This window comes from Agelaius phoeniceus (genome assembly GCF_051311805.1).
Source record: "Agelaius phoeniceus isolate bAgePho1 chromosome 6 unlocalized genomic scaffold, bAgePho1.hap1 SUPER_6_unloc_1, whole genome shotgun sequence".
Classification (NCBI taxonomy): domain Eukaryota; kingdom Metazoa; phylum Chordata; class Aves; order Passeriformes; family Icteridae; genus Agelaius; species Agelaius phoeniceus.
The window spans coordinates 676,248-696,191 of NW_027509865.1; the positions used below are offsets into that span (position 1 = coordinate 676,248).

Here is a 19,944-nt window from a genome sequence, read left to right on the forward strand (position 1 = left end):
GGGTCCCGTCTGTCCCATCCCCGGCTGCCCTGACTCTGCTCGGCTCCCGCCGCTGCAGCCGGGGTCAGTCGCCGGCTTTGTCTCTGCCGGATCAGCCGCCGTGAGCCATGTGGGGCCGATCCACGCTGCAGCTCGGTCTGCACCGGAACAGCCCCTGGGACGATCCCGGCTGCAGACCCCGCCTTTGGAGCATCGAGACCGTGAGCTGTGCCGAGTTCCCCCGTCCTGCCCTGAGCTCCGTTCCCTTGGTAACCACAGCTCCGGCTGCTCAGCGGAACTCTCTAAAGGAATCACCTTATCGAAACACTAAAAGTTCAGGTAAAAGAAAGCCCTCTCCTGATTCATCCTAAAAATACGGGAGAAAAGCTATAGAAGATAAAAATCCAAAAAGAATGGGATAAAGGGATTGGTCTATTTCCATTAAAAGAGGTTCCCATAGGAGGGGGCGGACCAGGGTTTGTGAATGCTCCTTTGACTTCGTCTGAGGTCTGAAATTTTAAGAAATAAATAAAAGGGATATTTGGAGGATCCCATAGGCATAGCTGAACAATTAGACCAATTTTTAGGTCCAAACATTTATATTTGAGAAGAGATGAGGTCTGTAATGAAAATAATATTTTTCTCAGGAAGAAAGGCAATCAGAGCAGCTGAAATAAAAGCTTAGGAAAAAAGATAATCTGTGGGGACCCCCAGAGAAGAAAAAATGCCAACTGTACCTCCTGAGTGGGGTAAAAATAATAAGGAGGGGAGTAAACACGTGAATAATTATCGTAATTACATAATCAAAGGAATAAATGAGACAGCATATCAAAGGCGAAATGCAGGAAAAAAAAAAGTTTTTAAGGGACAGCTTTTAGAGGGGAAAGAAGAAACTTCAGCTAAATAGATAAACAAACTTAAGAGAAATAGGAAAATGGTCCTAAGTAAGCAGAAGATCTGAAAATCTTTAAAGAGATGGGCACAGAGGAGGAATAGGGAGGTCATAAGCTCTAATTTTTTGGGGGGGACAAATATCATCTGGAGCCTGTGATAACTTTAAAAGTGGGTCCCCAAGAAGAAGAACTGGAATTTGTAATAGACACAGGGGCAGAGAGAACCTGCCTGTTAAATATTCCAAAATGTTATAGTGTGAGCAAACATATAGTGAAAGTAACAGGGGCAAAAAGAGAAAGTTTTACATTTCTGGTCATTAAAGATGTAGTAATTGAGGGAAGAAACTAGAATTTGGATGGGAGATGTCTTATTGGTCCCAGGGGCAGGTAGCAATTTATTGGGAAGTGCAATTAAGAATAGGAGTTATATCAGAAAATGGGAAAATGACAGCTAGAGTTTTAAAATTAGGCCAAGAGGATGAAGAAAAAAAAAATCAACAAAGAAGTTTGAGCTGGAGAAGGAAATAGGGGAGGATTAAATATTGACCCCATAAGGGTTACAACTGAGAGACGAGATTGTCCCATACGTGTACGTCAGTATCCTGTATCTTTAGAAGGACGGGAAGATTTGAAGCCAGTCATAGAAGGACTAATAAAGGATGGGGCATTAGAACCTTGTATGTTTCCTCATAATATCCCTTTTCCCCCAGTAAAGTCTGATGGCAGTTATAGACTAGTATAAGATTAAAGGGAGGTTAATAAAAGAACTCAGACTCACTACCCAGTGGTAAAATATCTTAGACACTTAATAAATAAAAGTAGCTAGAAAACCAACCATGAGAAAATTGCAAGAATTTTATTCATTCTCCCTCCCTCTTCAAAGAGAGAGATCAGAAAATTACCTAGATTATTGAAATATTATAGATTATAGATTGAGGGGTACGCACAAGTAGCAAAATTCATGTATGAAAAAAATTGACAGAAGGAGATGATGTAAAACAGACCAAAGAAGATATTGTTAAATTAAAAGAGTTAAGTTAAAACTAGCCTAAGTACCAGCTTTAAGATTACCTTTGTTAGAAAAATCCTTTATCATTTATACATAAATACAGAAAATGGAGTAGCTCATAAAATTTTAATTCAAGAGTAAGGAAGAGTAAAAAAGTATCTAGTAGCTTATATATCAAAGATGTTAGACTCAGTAAGCCACAGCTAGCCAGTAGGTATTTAACAGCTACTGCAATCCTAGTAAAAGAAAGTTGTAAGCCTACTTTTGGAAGTAATTTAGTTAGGTTCACCTCGTACCATCTGAGGTCAGTTGAATTAAAAAAAAAAAAAAAAAAAAAAACAGGTAAGAAGAGAAGAAAGAGAAGTTGAAGTAGGGAGGTGGTTAGCAAACTCTGAGATGTTAGAATGTGAAGTGATGACATTTTGGTGCTAGAAGAGAGCAGAAGTGTGAATGTGGGGTTTTTGCATGAAAGGCAGGGAAGTGTCTTAACACACAATTGTTAGGAGGTTATTCAATGCTGAACTGAGGTCCAGAAAGGGTTTAGCAGAACAGGCCCTCCTTGAAGGGAAAAGAGGATAAGTTGACTAGAGAAAGGAAAAGAATGTCAGGAGCACCTGGGGATGCCAAGTTTGGGGTTGTCAAGGTTGGGAGGTGTCTGACCGCTCCCTATGAGCGGCAGGGTCTCGGAGGCTGCGGCAGGCACCGATCCATGGAGGTGACCCGGCGGCGGTGCTGGCAGCAGGGGACACACGGGTTTGCCAGGCAGGAGCGGGCTGGCTCCGTGGCGGAACTGCCAGGGGGGCTCCCAGACTGCCGGGGTCCCGAGTCGAGGATGGCAGTGTCGGCCCCAGTAAGTGGGCCGAGAGAGAGAAGGAAAGAGAAAGAGAGAGAAGGAGAGAGAGAGAGAGGGCAAAAGGGACCCAAGGCTGCCCCCAGGGTCCCCATGCCCGTGGCTGTTCTCCCCTGCTCCGGCCCTGCAGCGAAGTGGCAGCACGGCATTGACAGCAAGGCCGTGAAAAGAGCGGGAGGGGGCTAGCACTAAAAGATAAAATCAAAGCAGAGATTGCTGACTCTCCAAACCTCACAAAGTGGTTTGTTTTTCTTAAGTAAGAAGATTTTTGGTCTTTTCTTTTGTATGTTTTGTTTGCTGTTAAAAAGAAGTTTTTTGGTTTTTGGTTTTTTTTCCTGAAGAATGGGTTTGTAAGGCTAAAACAATTAAATGCTGCCCAAAAAGTAAAAAGCAATAGATGTGATACATCTAGTGTTAAAATTGGTCTAGCTTTTCTTATTTAACTAACTGTAACTCACAAAAAGAAGAATTTGCCTCTGCAGCTATTAGCACAGCTGGATAGAAGAAGAAGAGGCTGCTGTGGAAAAAGCTTTTAGCTAAACCCAGAAAGTTTGGAAGAAAAGTGAATGGTAAAAGTTAATGCAGTATTATCTTACTTTTATTACTATGCTATTAAGAAGTCCTATCCAGGTACTACCGAAGCAACAATCAGAATCACGGAAAAAGGGTGAATTCATGCCAGCAGAATCAATGGACTATCACATTTAAACCGGGTGATACCAAACTGACTTTCCAATGGGGACTGAGCGGTAATAGTTTGGAAAAAGCAAAATGATCCAAGAAATGTACAAAGAATAACACTGAATTCAGAAGTAAGACAATGCTTATACCACTGGTTTCAAGCACGGCCTGAATAAAACATCTCCTTAGGGGAGGAATACTCCAGATAGAAGGATCAAGACTGTTTTTGTGTTCCGACCTTAGCCTGAGAATTGTACAGGGGAGAAGGGGAATTACCATTTCCATCAGTAAACTTTATTTGATTCATTCCAATACTGGACATGCTAGCTGGGTTATAAGTAAATGCTTGAATTGTGAGAATAATTAGTATTGTAGTTCACAACATTTATGCTCTTATTGCAAAAAGTGTTAAAGTAATAACTTAGCCTTGTGGATGGGAATTATTACTGCCTGTTGAATGAGAGATACCTGAAGAATGGTAAGAGACCACAGTTAAAGGGTGTCAAAACCAATTTGCCTGGAAATTAGTTAAGAGAAAGTGACAAGGAAATAGAGGGCAAGACCAGATTGGCCTCTGTATTTCACCACCGAGAAGATCAAATACACTTGCTGCGGGTTGCAACCTCACAGGCCTGGGAGATGGGAGTATAAGCCATACTGGACCTCTGTTATTCCTGTTTCTGGCACTCATTTGTTCTCTTTTCCCTTTCGGGATACCAGCAAGATTGTGTCACAAATGCTGCAGAAAGCATCACGTGGAAAGATACCAAAGTTCCTCTTTAATTACACACACCTATTCAACAGCCACTGTTATAACCCATCCAAATTAAGAACCTGTAGGCAAAATGGAGTAAATTATTGGATTACAAGAAACTTAGGAAAAAGTGGTAATAGATTTGGAATTGAATATCCAAAAGGAGAGAGATGGATTTGTTTTACATTTAATCTTGAAGATAGGGTTCGAGATTTGGTAAAAAAACAAATAATAAACAAAAAGCTAAAACCAGCACAGCAACTTAACTCTGTATTGACCCCAAATTATCTATTGAGTCGTATTACAAGACTCCAAGCAGTTATAGAAATGATAGCAAATGGAGCTGCCCAGGCATTGGAGTTAATATCAAGTCAGCTAAGCCAAACAAAAACTGTAGGGTATCAGAATAGGTTGGCTTTAGACTATTTATTGGCCAAAGAAGGGGGTGTTTGTGGAAAGTTTAATATATCAAATTGTTGAAAATTGATGACCACAGAAAAGTCATTCTAGAAAAAGCAAAAGAAATCAAAGAAGAAAAAAATATATATGCATATAATAATCCAGGTACCGGTCCAAAAATTAGATAACAATGTTAAAACCTAGCTGGCAGGGTAATGTATTAGAAGAAATTAAGGTCTTTCATTTTATGTGTTGCAACTATTTTTATATTTCTTCCTTGTGTAATCCCCTGTTTTATTTTGCCCGCATAGTCCAGAGGATGCAAGTAGATAAGAAATACTGCTCAAGCCAAAGGATTTACAAAGAATAAGAGTGGGGATTGTGAAAAATGCGTGTATTTTATGATTGGCTTTTTGGAAATATTAAAATTAATATTATATGTGTTGTGTTAGAAAGTAATGCTGTATTAACTCTCTTAAGTAGTGTGTTAAATATAGTTTTAGGTTACAAAAACTGTTAAAATAGAAACGATGCTATGTAAGATACTTTTTTTAAAGAAAGGACTTGCAGCAAGATAGCAGCCAGAGGACACCTAAATCTTTCAGAGAAAAAGAATTTATTGCCCTCTTATCAGAAGAAACGAACTTCTTCCTGCCTCCAAGGCACCGTTAGGATTAGAAGGAAGAAGTGGATGATGACCAGACAGAATCCTGTATTTGAATGGAATTTATGCACCATGTATGAAGTGTATGAATATGCAACAGGCTATGGCTTTTAAAGGTTAATCCTTTGTTAACGGGGGTCCTTTTTCGGGCTCATGCTGCCCAGAAAAAGGTACCCGGACGTCCGTAACTCTTTGTTTTTGTTGTCTCATATTGTCCTAATTCAAATTGTCCAAATTATTATTACTCTAATTGTATTACTGTTTTTATAACCATTTTATTACTATTAAACTTTCAAAATTTTAAAAGCAAGTGATTGGCATTTTTCACACCAATCTGTTAGTTGAAAATTATCAAAAGATTTTTGTGAGTTTTCTAATTTTGGCATTAATGCTGGCGAATTTTCAGGGTTTACTGTCTAATTTTGGGTCAAGAAATCTGTCCCAAACACTGAGGGGACTCTGGTGCTATTTGGGAACAGTTCTTTTTCAAAATTCTTTTGTGTTGGGATCAAAGGGTTGGCATTTGCAGGGGCAAAATAATTCTCTGTCTGTCCTGTATTTATTAAAGCAGCTGTCATATTCCAGCCTCCTCCTCCTCCTCCTCGTCGCACGGTTTGTGTGCATAGATGTGGCTGTGCAGACGAATCGTGACACAAAGTAGTCCCACTGGGTGCTAGGAGTGTGGAAGGCGAAAGCACGGAGGCACATCAGGTATCGGTTGTGCACAGTTACGCGCGGCACGGCGGAGGGATCTCTCGGTGCCCGGCAGAAGGAGAGACGCAGAAGGATACATGCAAGGCGCTGCAGTTTTCGCCTGCTGTGGTGCCGTGTATAGACACAGTGGCGGCAGAAGTGGTGTGACAGGGCACAGGGATGCCGGGTGTGGCCGGACAGCGGCACGCAGCGGCTCGGAACCAGGACCGGGCTGTGCCAAAGCTGCGGCGAAAGCAGTGGGGGGTGGCAGCGGGGCCGTGGAGATAGAACTGCGCATGCGTGCGGCTGATCCCTGAAGCAGCGCTGTGGTTCGATGAGTCGGCGCGGAGTGATATCATTGGTGCTGGGGTTGTAGCAACTGCGCATGCATGGGTTCCGTCACTACTGCAGCGCAGGCAGTCATCATGGCGGCGGGCGGGCCGGGGGGTGTGGGAGGCGGTGGAGCTGCGGGAACGGGAACGGGGCTGCGGCTGCAGCCGTGGAAGGAAACGTTGGGACGCCCATGGTTGCAGGAGGCAGCGGAGCCACACCATCCAGCAGCTCTGAAGCGGGAGGGTGCGGTGGGGAAGGCGCAGCTCGGCCCGCCATGCAGCGGCGGCGGCAGGAGAGGGGAAGCGACCACGGGCGGCGCTGACGGGAGGCTGAGGTGGAGCGCCGCAGCGCCGGCACGGGGTGGCTTGGGTGGCTGGGGCGCCCCGGTAAGACAGTCATTAAAACACCCTAAAAATTATTTTTAAAGCCCTGAAAAAGCCCTAAAGGTATCCTAAACATTTCCAGAGAATTCCTAAAAACTCCTGAAAAAAACACCTTAAAATATCCTTAAAAATCCCTGAAAAATCACCACCGTAAAAAACTGTTTAACCCCTACCTGTAACACTGTGGCCTCCAAATATCATCTCTTACCTATTAATCGGGGTAACTGCAAGGCCCTCGAACACAACCACAATCACCAGCTTGAGTTGGTCTGGACAGCACCAAATAAAATAAAAAGCTTTATACATAGAAAAATTAAAAATAAAAATGAAATAAAAAATTTTCAAAAATTCTTTAAAAATTGAAAAATCAAAAATAAAAATTAAATAATAAAAAAAATGCTTTAAAAATGGAAAAATCAAAAATAAAAATTAAATAAAAAATAAAATTAAAAAAATAAAAAGCTTTAAAAATAGAAAAACCAAAACTAAAAATTAAATAAAAAATAAAATTAAAAAAATACAAAGCTTTAAAAATAGAAAAATCAAAAATAAAAATTAAAAAAAAATTAAAAAATAAAATAAATGCTTTAAAAATAGAGAAATTAAAAGTAAAAATTAAATAAAAAATAAAATTAAAAAATAAAAAGCTTTAAAAATAGAAAAATCAAAAATAAAAATTAAATAAAAAATAAAAAATAAAAAATAAAATAAATGCTTTAAAAATAAAAAAATCAAAACTAAAACAAAAAAAAATTAAATGCTTTAAAAATAGAAAAATTAAAACTAAAAATTAAAGATAAAAATAAAATTTAAAAAATAAAAAGCTTTAAAAATACAGAAATCAAAAATAAAAATTAAATTTAAAAAAATAAAATAAATGCTTTAAAAATAAAAAAATCAAAACTAAAAATTAAATAAAAATAAAATTAAAAAATAAAAAAGCTGTAAAAGTAGAAAAATAAAAAATAAAAATTAAATTAAAATAAAATTAAAAAATAAAATTAATTTAAAAATAATGAAAAACAAAATAAAATCCGTAAAGTGCTGTAAAGTACCGTTAAAGTTCCATAAAAGGTAGTGCCATAAAGCGCGACAACCGCGCTTTACGCCAGTTTTACGACAGTCGCGCTTTACAACACCTTTTGCGACAGTCGCGCTTTATGACATTACCCTTTATGGAACTTTTATGGTACTTTACAGCACTTTACGGTTTTTATTTTGTTTTTCATCTATTTTAAAATTTTTTTTTATTTTATTTTTTCCTTAATGTTTGTTTTTAATTTTTCAAGCTTTTATTTTATTTTTCTAATTCTATTTTTTATTTACTTATTATTTTTAATTTTTCTATTTCAAAAGCTTTTTATTTTATTTTTTAAATTTTATTTTTTATTTAATTTTTAATTTTTCTATTTTTAAAGGATTTATTTTTTTATTTTTATTTTTTTTTAATTTTTCTACTTTTAGAGCTTTAATTTTATTCTTTAATTTTATTTTTATTTTTCAATTTTAAAAACATTTATTTTTCTAGTTATATTTTTGATTAAATTTTTATTTTTAATTTTTCTATTTTTAAAGCATTTTATTACATTTTATTTGGTGCTGCCCAAACCTGCTGTAGTGCATTTTTATACTTTATAATACTTTGAAGTCATTTTGTTTTATATCCCCATATTTTTCCCAAATGGTTTATCCCAAACTGTACCCCCCTCCTTCTACCTGTGTTATCCCTCTCCCGGGATGAGATCATACCCAAACCCCCACCCTGGCTCTCTGTCAATGACTCAGCCTCCCATCCCCTCCATGCAGAAGTTTCGGTCCAAGTCGTCCAGTGATCAGCCAGAGGCCAGGGGTCAGCGCCCCAAGCCTTGCCCCATACGCTGTCCTGTATGTCTATGCCCCAGAATCCATCCCTTAGGGTCACTTATTGGTTGGTAAAATGTTATCTACTTTCGGTTTCCACCTCCCTTTAAATGTAACCTTGGCACATCTCCCTGGGGTTCTTGGCAGGAGGCCCCTGAGGTGCAGGAGCTCCTTTGGGACTCCTAATAAAACCTTGGATTAACCCCTGCTAAGAGTCGGCCCTTTATCATCTACCGATGTCTCTGGTGTCTCTTGTGCTGCACAGGGGCCCAGCCCAGGTGCCCTCAGCACCCTCGGGGCAAACACAGAGAGTGTCTCCTGCCAGCCCAGGTGCCCTCAGCACCCTCGGGGCACAGAGAGTGTCTCCCCGCTCTCGGCCGTGTCAGGGCTGCCCCCCGGTGTCTGCCGACTCGGGACCGGCCGAGGGTTACTGAGAGGCTCGCACAAACCTGCTCGGCTGCTGATTGTGGCGTTTGAGGGTCCCCAGGACGAGGGAAGAGACGAGAATCTTGACTCCACCTCTAAGAAGGCTGAAATATTATTTTATGATCTCTATTATATTAAAAGAAAATGAGATAGTAGAACTATACTAAAAGAGCAAGGAGACATCAGAAAGCTGGAAAGGAATGAATAATAAAAACCTGGGGCTGCTCACAGCCCCGACACAGCTGGACCATGATTGGTCATCAAGTAGACACTGCACAGGAGACTAATCCAAGATGCCCCTGTTGCTAAACCATCTCCAGCCCACACTCCACAGCCAGCAGATCGTTATTGGTTCCATTTCTGTTCTGAGGCTTCTCAGGAGAAAAATCCCTGCAAAAGGATTTTCATCAAACACGTCAGTGCCAGGTGATGGCACAGGCAGCATCGGCCGGCCGAGGTCACTGTGTCATCCCTGCCAGCCCAGGTGTCACAGCAAGGAGGAGAGAGTTCACCCTGTGCTCACCCTGCAATACAGAGCAATACAACACAACACACATATTAACACAAGATGATAACCTTTTTCTATTTTCATTACATGTAGATTTACTGTTATAGGAAACCCAAATCAACAAAAGCACACAGAAAACACCACTCATCTACCATTAACACCCCCTTCAGATGACACACGAAGTCACCATCCCTCTCATCACAACTGCTAAATTACACCCCAACAATCATTGGTCCTCGGGAACGTGGTTCCCGGGAGCCTCAAAAAAATCCTCCTGCTTGACAAAAACCCCGGTCCCTGGACAGTCCGCGCCCAAACTCTGGTGATGAACGTCACCTCACAGACCGTCCGGGACCGAGGAAAAAAAAAAACAGCCGGGGGGGGGGGGGGAAACGCAGCTGGGGATTTTTTATTCTAAATTTGAAAATGAGTTGAAAAACTTGAAAAGCAAAAGTCACACACACAAGGTTAAATCCAGTAATCCAGTCGGCATGCGCTGACACACGCAGAGATGAGCAGACGCAGACAGACACAGACACGTGCTCTCACACACGCTCTTCCCGCTTACACACTCGCTGCGGCCCTTACTCGAGACGCTGAAGAACGTGCTGCGACACATCTTCTGGCTGCGCTCCTTGACGTCAGTTGGTAGTTCTGGGGAAATCGGTAGCCTTGGGGACCTGTGAGACGACAGGAAGCGGTCAACGAGTGGCTATCTGACAGCTAGGACTTGTCTCCACTCTGAACCAATAAGTTTTCTACCCAAAATCCCATAAAAGACAGATGAACAGTAAAGTTTTTATAACTCTTCTACCTAACTGTGACTACGTGCCCAGGCAGGGCAGCTCCAACCATAAGTGGTACAATATAAGTACACACAACAATGTAAGTCGATGCATACAGTGCAAGTGTACATAGAGGGTAGGTACATACAGTATAAGCCAGCACAGGTACACACAATATAAGCCAGGACTTGAGATAACTCGCTGGAAGATGAATTCTTGAGTCCTATACCCTTCAGAAGATGGAACCTATAGAAGTACTGCAGTCTCATGAGGAGAGTGCAAGACACTCCCTCTAGCAGTCCAAGAGAATGGCATGGAAAAAAAGGCACTACCAAAGCTGGTAGTGAGAAGGAAGATGGATGAGAACATCTTGTCCGTTTGAGACATTCCTGTCTCAAAGAGTAAAAATGTAAAGATGCCAGAATAAGGGATATCCAGAAAGGAACGTGAGTAGAATACAGCCTATATGGCACAGAATAGTGCTGATAAAGCATCGCGACGTAACAAAGGCCTATGACGTGGAAGACAACGGACACAGACACGGACAACACAGACACGGACAACATAACACAGAGACAAGTGGCAACTGCCAGGCACTGTCCCCTTAGGCACCCGAGATGCCTAGCGCAAGATGTGCCAGAGGCTGATGATGCCAAAGGAGAGGAAGCCCTATGACGATAGCACGTGATGATGAAATGTAACTCGTTAAAAGAAGTTAGTGCCACAGCAGTTAAGAGGATGCTCGAGAGGCTCAGCAAGCCTAGAGAAGGAAGCCGACGGCCAGGTGGCCATGGCTATAGCTCCGGACGTGAAGGCGAGCTCCTCAGGGGAAAGATCCGTGACGACATCGGGCCGAGGAAGGCGGACGATGCAAAGTTCACGAGAATCCTGAGATGGGTCGGAACTGCCCTGCCCGGCAAAGGCTCTGGTCAGGCTGAGGAGAAACCCTCTCCCTTTTCTTCCAGAGAGCCGGTCCCACTACAGACCTCTCTGCTAAACTGACATCAAATTGCCCTCTGTGATAGTAAAGGTTTTTCCCCTTCTCCAAACCACTGGCCCCGACACTTAGCTTTTGGAAAAGGAGCAGACAAAATCCATCCTCGGTCGGACGTGGATGTTGAAACGTGCTCCGTGTGTGCCTCGGTGCTGTCGTTTCCAACCTTGGGCTACGAGGCTCCTAAGGGTACCTAAGACAAAACAGAAAAGGTGACTATTGCCGTCAAAAAACAGTAATCCCCAGGGCTCCTCCGCACCCCTGCCCCGGCTCACCTCAAATCTTGATTTGACTCCAGAGGGTGCCCAGAAGATACCTTCAAAAAGAATAGGTACACACTTAGCATGCTGCTGTGTAACACTCACCTATGAGTCAGCCTGCCTAAACACCGACTCACCTGCCCTCCTCTGTTCCTTGGCGTGCCTAGGGCAGCGACAGCACCTGCAAAGAAACAAAGCAGAAAAGCATGCTGAGACACTGTGAAAACACAACCTCCCAAATCTGACAAGGATGCCACACCGATACCTTAAGCTGCACACACCTGGAATGGGCATGCCCGGCCAGGATAGATGGCAAGTGGACCACCTAAAATAAAAAGTGGAGATGCTTAGAGCTGCACCAGAAACTGAGACCTCAGCAATAACAACTGCTTCTGTACACTACTCAATGCTCACCTCGCCCACTCGGCCTTGACTGCTGCTCTCAGCCTTGACTTCCTAAAAAGAGAGACAAAGAAGACTGCTCTAACAGCCATCATTTATGCTCTCTCTACAGAGACAAACAGTGACTGACCTGCTCGGGGGAATCCCCTCACCCGGGATGAGGGGCTCTGCCCTGGATTTCATCCTTCTGCACCTGAAAGAAAGGACAAAAATCAAAGAGCTGCAGGATAACTTAAGAGCTCCAGACATCTTGTGCCCATCTACAAATCCCACCTAGAGTCCAACGACACCCCACATTACAAACATCAAGTCCCCGGGACTTCTCCTATTGCACCAGGCTATGCAGCAAGGCAGAGCAGCTCCGGCACAAATGTGTGCAGACACCCGTGACACAGGACAGGACAAACAACGGGGACACAACAGGAACAGAAATCTCTGGGTAAGGAAAATGACAGCAAGCACCGAGAGGACGCAAAATTAGAAGACTGAGGTGAAACTGATGGCGTGCTGATGAAGTTCAGAGAACCCTGGAGGAAGAAGATGCTAACTGAATTATTTATTCCAAGAACTGCAAAGATGGATGCCCGAGAATCCTACGGTCAGAAGCCTCTACCTGTCCCCACATTCTTACAAGTCCTAATCCATCATAACAGAACCTTGCAGGGTGCAGCTGTCCATACAGCTCAGAACAAGACCTGAAAAGACATCTGACCGGATGCTTCGAAAAAGAGTTGCCATTCTGATACCTGTCTGAGCTGCCGAGTTAAAAGTTCCATGGCATCGGCGCCAGGGCAAGGAACGCTGAGAGTACAGATACTAAGACTGATGCCAAGGTTTCTGACAGGCCCCTCAAAGGGCTATGATAAAAGACATGAGATATCCAACAACACATAATACACAAAAGACAAGTGACACAATACACACTGGGACTGCTCTGCCCCGCTCACCTCAGCACTGGGATCAAAAGTGAGATTTTGCTTTTATGGGGCCTAACGGGCCACTTCATGGACACTCCTCACCTCCAAAGCGGACTCAAATTCCCCCCTCCCAGTAATTCCCAAACCAGCACCCTGCTTTCATCCCCCCTGGGGGTCGTAGCCCTCTACTTCTCTCTCAGACATCTGGGGATGCCGGTCTCAGGTGCAAAGAAAGGCCACCTCGTCAGCTGGGAAGGTCCTGCTGGCACCGGGCTGGTGTCTCTTCGACAGCTGTATTAAAGAAAACCAAACATCAATGCCTGATCGTGGCACCACATCAGCCAAAACCCCGCAAGTCTGCTACTCACCGTGCTCCTAAGAACGCTCAGCTGCTCGGGCCGCACGCTTCAGGCACACTCAGAGACCGAGGCCGTCATCACAGGGGACGCCTGGGTTAAGAGGAGATGAGGTGATTTGGCACGGCTGAAACCTGAGTGGACCCTCGCTCCTTCCCCCTACTTCCCTGACTCACCACAACTCCTGGGTAGCTGCCAGAGGCCACCTGGATGGCACCTTTAAATAGAAAAGTTCAGGGCTTCATCACCAAGTCCTGTAATGCATCCACAGGGCTCACATTTGCAGGAAACCCGGAGCATCGGCCAGCTGGTGACGGGGGCTTGGCATACTCCGAGTGGATTGCCTAAAGTGCACAAACGAGAACGGAAGCTTAGAGCTGCACCAGAAATTGAGACCTGAGCAATAACAACTACTGCTCTCCACTGCTCACCTTGACAGCTGGTATCCACATTTGCTTCCTAAAAAGAAAGACAAAGAACAGTGCTGTAACAGAGTCACCATTTACACTTCTGCTGCAGAGAAAACGGTGCCTCACCTGCTCAGGGGAAACCCCTCATCCGGGATGGGGCCCTCTGGCACACATTTAATCCATCTGAATCTGAAAAAAAAGTTAGGACAAGAGTCAAACTGTTGCAGGATAACTTAGGAGCTCCAGACGTCTTGTGTCTATCTACAAATCCCATCTAGAGTCCCACTACACCCCACATTACAAACTCCCAGGGACTACTCCTACTGCACCAGGCTATGCGGCAGGGCAGAGCAGCTCCGGCACAAATGTGTGTGCTGACACCCGTGACACGGGACGGGACGTGACAGACAGGGGGGACACAACAGGAACAGAAAGCTCCTGGCAAGGAAAGTGGCTGCAAGGACTCAGAGAATGCAAAAGGAGATGACCGAGATGAGACAGATAGCAAACTGATGAGGCTCAGAGAACCCTGGAGGAAGATGCTGGCTGAAGGATTTATTCCAAGAACTGCAAAGATGGATACCCAGGAATCCTACGGTCAGAATCCTCTCCCTAACCTCGCATTCTTACAAAGCCTAATCCGTTGAAATGGAGCATTGCGGAGCATGGCTGTCCGTGCAGCTCAGAACAAGACCTGAAAAGCCACCTGACTGGATGCTTCCAAAGAGAGATGCAATTCTGATGCCTGTCGGAGCTCCCGAGTCAAAGGTTCAATGGCCTGGGCACCAGGCTGAGGAACACTGAGATCACAGATTCTAAGAATGGCGCCAAGGTTTCTGACAGGCGCTTCACAGGGCTATGATAAGAGACATGAGATACCCAACCACACATAATACACAAAAGACAAGGGACACGATACACACTGGGACTGCTCTGCCCTGCGCACCTCAGCACTGGGATCAAAAGTGAGACTTTCCTTTTACGTGGCCTAAGAGGCCAAAACTTGGCTACCCTCATCTCCAGAGACAACTCAACCCCCTCCCCCCCAGGAGCCCCGACCCAGCACCCTGCTTTCATCCCCCCTGGGGGTCGTAGCCCTCGACTTATCTCTTGGACATATGGAGATGCGGGTCCATGTCAGGTGCAAAGGAAGGCCGCCTCGCCAGCTGGGAAGGTCCTGCTGGCACCGGGCCGTTGTCTCTTAGACAGCTATATCAAAGGAAACCAAACATCAATGCCTGATCGTGGCACCACATTGGCCAAAACCCCACAAGTCTGCTACTCACCGTTCTCCTAAGAAGGCCCGGCTCTTCAGGTCGCACGCTCCGGCCGCGCTCGGAGGCCGATGCCATCGTCGTGGGGTACGCCTGGGTTAAGAGGACAGGAGGTGACGTGGCATTGCTGAAACCTGAGCGGACACTCGCTCCTCCTCCCTACTTCCCTGACTCACCGCAACTCCTCAGCGGTTCCTGACGGCTGCCCGGAACGCGGGGCTCGCGAGAGCGGCAAACCCGGTCCGTCGGCCAGCTGGGGATGGGAGCTTGGCATGCTCCGAGCAGATGGCCTAAGGCACAAAAACGAGAATGGAGACTTAGATTTGCCCCAGGAATTGAGACCTCAGCAACAAGAAAGGCTACTGCTCACCTTACCCTTTTGAACTTGACTGCTGAGATCCAGCTATACTTCCTAAAAATAAAGACAAAGAACAGGGCTGTAACAGGGTCACACTTGACACATCCCCTGCACAGACAAATGGTGACTGACCTGCTATGGGGAACCCCCTCACCCGGGATGGCGTGCTCTGCCATGGATGCAATGCATCTGCACCTGAAAGAGAGTTAGAACATATGTCAAACACCTGCAGGATGACTCAAAAGCTGCAAACACCTTATATCAATCTAGGAACAGCATCTAGAGTCCAAGTACACCCCACATGAAAAATTTCAACCCCCCAGGGCTTGTCCTATTACACAAGGCTATGCAGCAGGGCAGAGCAGCTCTGGCAACAAATATGTGCAGACACCCGTGACACAGGACAGACAGGACACGACAAACAATGGGCACACAACACAGACAGGAATCTCTTGGCAAAAAGGATTACTGTGAGCAACGAGAGCATGCCAAATGAGATGACCGAGGTGAGACTGATGGCAAGCTGATGTGGCTCAGAAAACATTGAAGGAAGAAGATGCTAACTGAATTATTTATTCCAAGAACTGCAAAGATGGATGCCCAAGAATCCTACGGTCAGAAGCCTCTACCTGTCCTCACATTCTTTCAAGCCCTAAGCTGCCATAATGGATCCTGGCAGGGCATAGCTGTCTGTACAGCTCAGAACAGGACCTGAAAAGACATCTGACCGGATGCTTCCAAAGAGAGATGCGAATCTGATACATGTCTGAGCTCCCCAGGCAAAGGTTGTATGGCATGGGTGCCAGGCCAAGAAATGCAGAGATCACAGACGATAAGAACAATGCCAAGGTTTCTGACAGGCCCCTGAAAAGGCTAAGGTAAGAGACATGAGATACCCAAACAACACACAAGGCACAATAGACAAGGGACATCATACACACCGGGACTGCTCTGCCCTGCGCACCTCAGCACTGGGATCAAAAGTGAGATTTTGCTTTTATGGGGCCTAAGGGGCCACTTCATGGACACTCCTCACCTCCAAAGCGGACTCAAATTCCCCCCTCCCAGTAATTCCCAAACCAGCACCCTGCTTTCATCCCCCCTGGGGGTCGTAGCCCTCTACTTCTCTCTCAGACATCTGGGGATGCCGGTCTCAGGTGCAAAGAAAGGCCACCTCGTCAGCTGGGAAGGTCCTGCTGGCACCGGGCTGGTGTCTCTTCGACAGCTGTATTAAAGAAAACCAAACATCAATGCCTGATCGTGGCACCACATCGGCCAAAACCCCGCAAGTCTGCTACTCACCGTGCTCCTAAGAATGCTCAGCTGCTCGGGCCGCACGCTTCGGCACACTCAGAGACCGAGGCCGTCATCACAGGGGACGCCTGGGTTAAGAGGAGATGAGGTGATTTGGCACGGCTGAAACCTGAGTGGACCCTCGCTCCTTCCCCCTACTTCCCTGACTCACCACAACTCCTGGGTAGCTGCCAGAGGCCACCTGGATGGCACCTTTAAATAGAAAAGTTCAGGGCTTCATCACCAAGTCCTGTAATGCATCCACAGGGCTCACATTTGCAGGAAACCCGGAGCATCGGCCAGCTGGTGACGGGGGCTTGGCATACTCCGAGTGGATTGCCTAAAGTGCACAAACGAGAACGGAAGCTTAGAGCTGCACCAGAAATTGAGACCTGAGCAATAACAACTACTGCTCTCCACTGCTCACCTTGACAGCTGGTATCCACATTTGCTTCCTAAAAAGAAAGACAAAGAACAGTGCTGTAACAGAGTCACCATTTACACTTCTGCTGCAGAGAAAACGGTGCCTCACCTGCTCAGGGGAAACCCCTCATCCGGGATGGGGCCCTCTGGCACACATTTAATCCATCTGAATCTGAAAAAAAAGTTAGGACAAGAGTCAAACTGTTGCAGGATAACTTAGGAGCTCCAGACGTCTTGTGTCTATCTACAAATCCCATCTAGAGTCCCACTACACCCCACATTACAAACTCCCAGGGACTACTCCTACTGCACCAGGCTATGCGGCAGGGCAGAGCAGCTCCGGCACAAATGTGTGTGCTGACACCCGTGACACGGGACGGGACGTGACAGACAGGGGGGACACAACAGGAACAGAAAGCTCCTGGCAAGGAAAGTGGCTGCAAGGACTCAGAGAATGCAAAAGGAGATGACCGAGATGAGACAGATAGCAAACTGATGAGGCTCAGAGAACCCTGGAGGAAGATGCTGGCTGAAGGATTTATTCCAAGAACTGCAAAGATGGATACCCAGGAATCCTACGGTCAGAATCCTCTCCCTAACCTTGCATTCTTACAAAGCCTAATCTGTTGAAATGGAGCATTGCGGAGCACGGCTGTCCGTGCAGCTCAGAACAAGACCTGAAAAGCCACCTGACTGGATGCTTCCAAAGAGAGATGCAATTCTGATGCCTGTCGGAGCTCCCGAGTCAAAGGTTCAATGGCCTGGGTACCAGGCCAAGGAATGTAGAGATTACAGATGCTAACAATGATGCCACGGTTTCTGCTAGGCTCCTCCAAGGCCTAAGGTAAAGGACATGACACATCCAACCACACATAATACACAAAAGACAAGGGACACAATACACACCAGGACTGCTCTGCCCTGTACACCTCAGCACTGTGATCAAAAGTGAGACTTTGCTTTTATTTCCCCCTCAGGCCTAAGGGGCCGCTTCCTGGACACCCCCGTCTCCAAAGCGGACTCAAAAACCCCTCCCGGTGGGTCCCTGCCCTGCGCCCTGGTTTCATCCCCTCTGTGGGTCGTAGCCCTCTACTTATCTCTCAGACATCTGGGGATGCCGGTCTGTGTCAGGTGCAAAGGAAGGCTGCCTCGACATCTGGGAAGGTCCTGCTGGCACTGTTGTTAAACAACTTCCTGTTGTTTCTTCGTCTGCTCCAATAAAGTAAACAAAATATCAATGCATAACCTCAGCAGCACATTGGCCAAAACCCAACAATTCTGCCACTCACTCTTTTCCCAAGAATGCCCGGCTCCTGGGGCCGCACGCTTCAGCCGCACTCGGAGGCTGATGCCATCGTCGTGGGGCACGCCTGGGCTAGGAGGAGACGAGGTGATGTGGCGCTGCTGAAACCTGAGCGGAGCCTCGCTCCTCCTCCCTACTTCCCTGACTCACCGCAACTCCTCGGCCACTGCTGAAGGCTGCCCTGGTGACACCTTTAAACAGAAAAGGCAGAGGCTTCATTGCCGAGTCCCGTGATTCTTCCGCAGGGCTCGGGAGAGCGGCAAACCCGGCGCGTCGGCCGGTTGGTGACTGGGGCCTGGCGTACTCCGAGTGGATTGCCTAAAGCGCAGAAACAGGAACAGATGCTTAGAGTTGCATCGGAAAGTGAGACTGGAGCAATAACAACTGCTTCTGTACGCTACTCAATGCTCACCTTGCCCAGCTCACCTTGACTGCTGATGTCCAGCTTTGCTTCCTAAAAAGAAAAAGAACAGAGCTGTAACAGAGTCACACTTTACACTCTCCCTGCAGAGACAAACGGTGACTGACCTGCTCGGGGGAACCTCCTCACTCGGGATGGGTGGATGGATTTTGCCCTGGATTTCATCCTTCTGCATCTGAAAGAAAGCGAGGACAAACGTCAAAGGGCTGCAAGATATCTTCACAGCTCCAAACATCTTCTGTCTATCTAGGAATATCACCTAGAGTCCGGCGACACCCCACAAACTGCGTGTCCTTGAGCCTTGTCCTATTGCAGCAGCCTCTGCGGCAGGGCAGAGCAGCTCCGGCACAAACATGTGCAGACACCCGTGACACAGAACGTGACAAACGGGGGGACGTTAAACACGACACATTATGCTTGTGGTGAGGGTCTCGAGGGGAAAAGGCAAAAGGGACCCCAAAGACACAGTAGGTAACACGGTACACCCGACAACACGACGTGGACCGGAACTGCTCTGCCCTGCCCGCCTGCACGCTGCCATCAAATGTGGAGTCTCTCCCTTTAGCTCTCCTAAGAGGCCCCTTGGAGAAGATTGCTTTTCCCTCTGCTAATTTTTAAATCTGTCCCAGGAACTCCCAACCTGCTACCCTCCCTTCTCCAGGCCATGGCCCCCGACTTATCTTTTGGATGATCGGCGATGTGAATCCACGTTGCACCTGAAATGAGTCTGCCTCGTAGGGCCCTGTGATCGCCTGTTAGCCTCTCGGTCAGCTACAATAAAGAAAACCAAAACCAACGTATGAGTTTAGAGTTATGTAGGCCAAATCCCAGCAAGTCAGCTACTTGCCCTCTCCTGAGTGTGCCTGGCTCTTTCAGGCTCCACCTTCATCCTGATTCCAAGGGTGTGGCCTTTATTATTAGCCGCACCTGGGTTAGAGAAAGGCAAAGTGAAATGGCATTCCTGTGAGTGCAGTGGATGACCTTGTGTGAGGAAAACATGGGAATGCCTCTGCTATGCTTCTGAAAAGCCTTGTGTGGGGGGGCCCTCAAATAAACACCCTTTCTCACCCTGCTGCCTGCAAACCCCCCTGCCCCCCAATAACTCCTAACTGGATACCTGCTCACCCTCCCTCTCCTAGTCACAACCCTCAACTCACCTGAAGCCTCAATCTCAAACATCATTTTTAACACTGGGCAGATGCCTCTTGTGACATGATGAATCTGCTGAAAGAAGTGCTGTGCTTGACACAACCTGGGATCTCTGGAAGCTGTGCACCTCCTAAAAACTATAAAAACACAAAACAAGAACAAAACCA

At 46.0% G+C, this 19,944-nt stretch overlaps 2 long non-coding RNA genes across 3 annotated transcripts; both read right to left on the minus strand.

The window, feature by feature from the left end:
- Window positions 1-14,627: 14,627 nt before the first annotated feature.
- On the minus strand, window positions 14,628-16,401 carry LOC143692358 (uncharacterized). Of its 2 annotated transcripts, XR_013180316.1 has the most exons (6): window positions 16,275-16,401; window positions 15,321-15,383; window positions 15,206-15,242; window positions 15,007-15,120; window positions 14,843-14,923; window positions 14,628-14,765 (listed from the first exon to the last, which is right to left on the minus strand). It is a non-coding gene; the product is annotated as an uncharacterized LOC143692358 (long non-coding RNA). The 2 variants fall into 2 exon arrangements; XR_013180315.1 differs by having other exon boundaries at window positions 15,321-16,401.
- A 1,486-nt stretch (window positions 16,402-17,887) lies between these two features.
- LOC143692360 (uncharacterized) lies at window positions 17,888-18,521 on the minus strand. Its single transcript, XR_013180318.1, has 3 exons — window positions 18,358-18,521; window positions 18,194-18,279; window positions 17,888-18,113 (listed from the first exon to the last, which is right to left on the minus strand). It is a non-coding gene; the product is annotated as an uncharacterized LOC143692360 (long non-coding RNA).
- Between the last annotated feature and the right edge of the window lie 1,423 nt (window positions 18,522-19,944).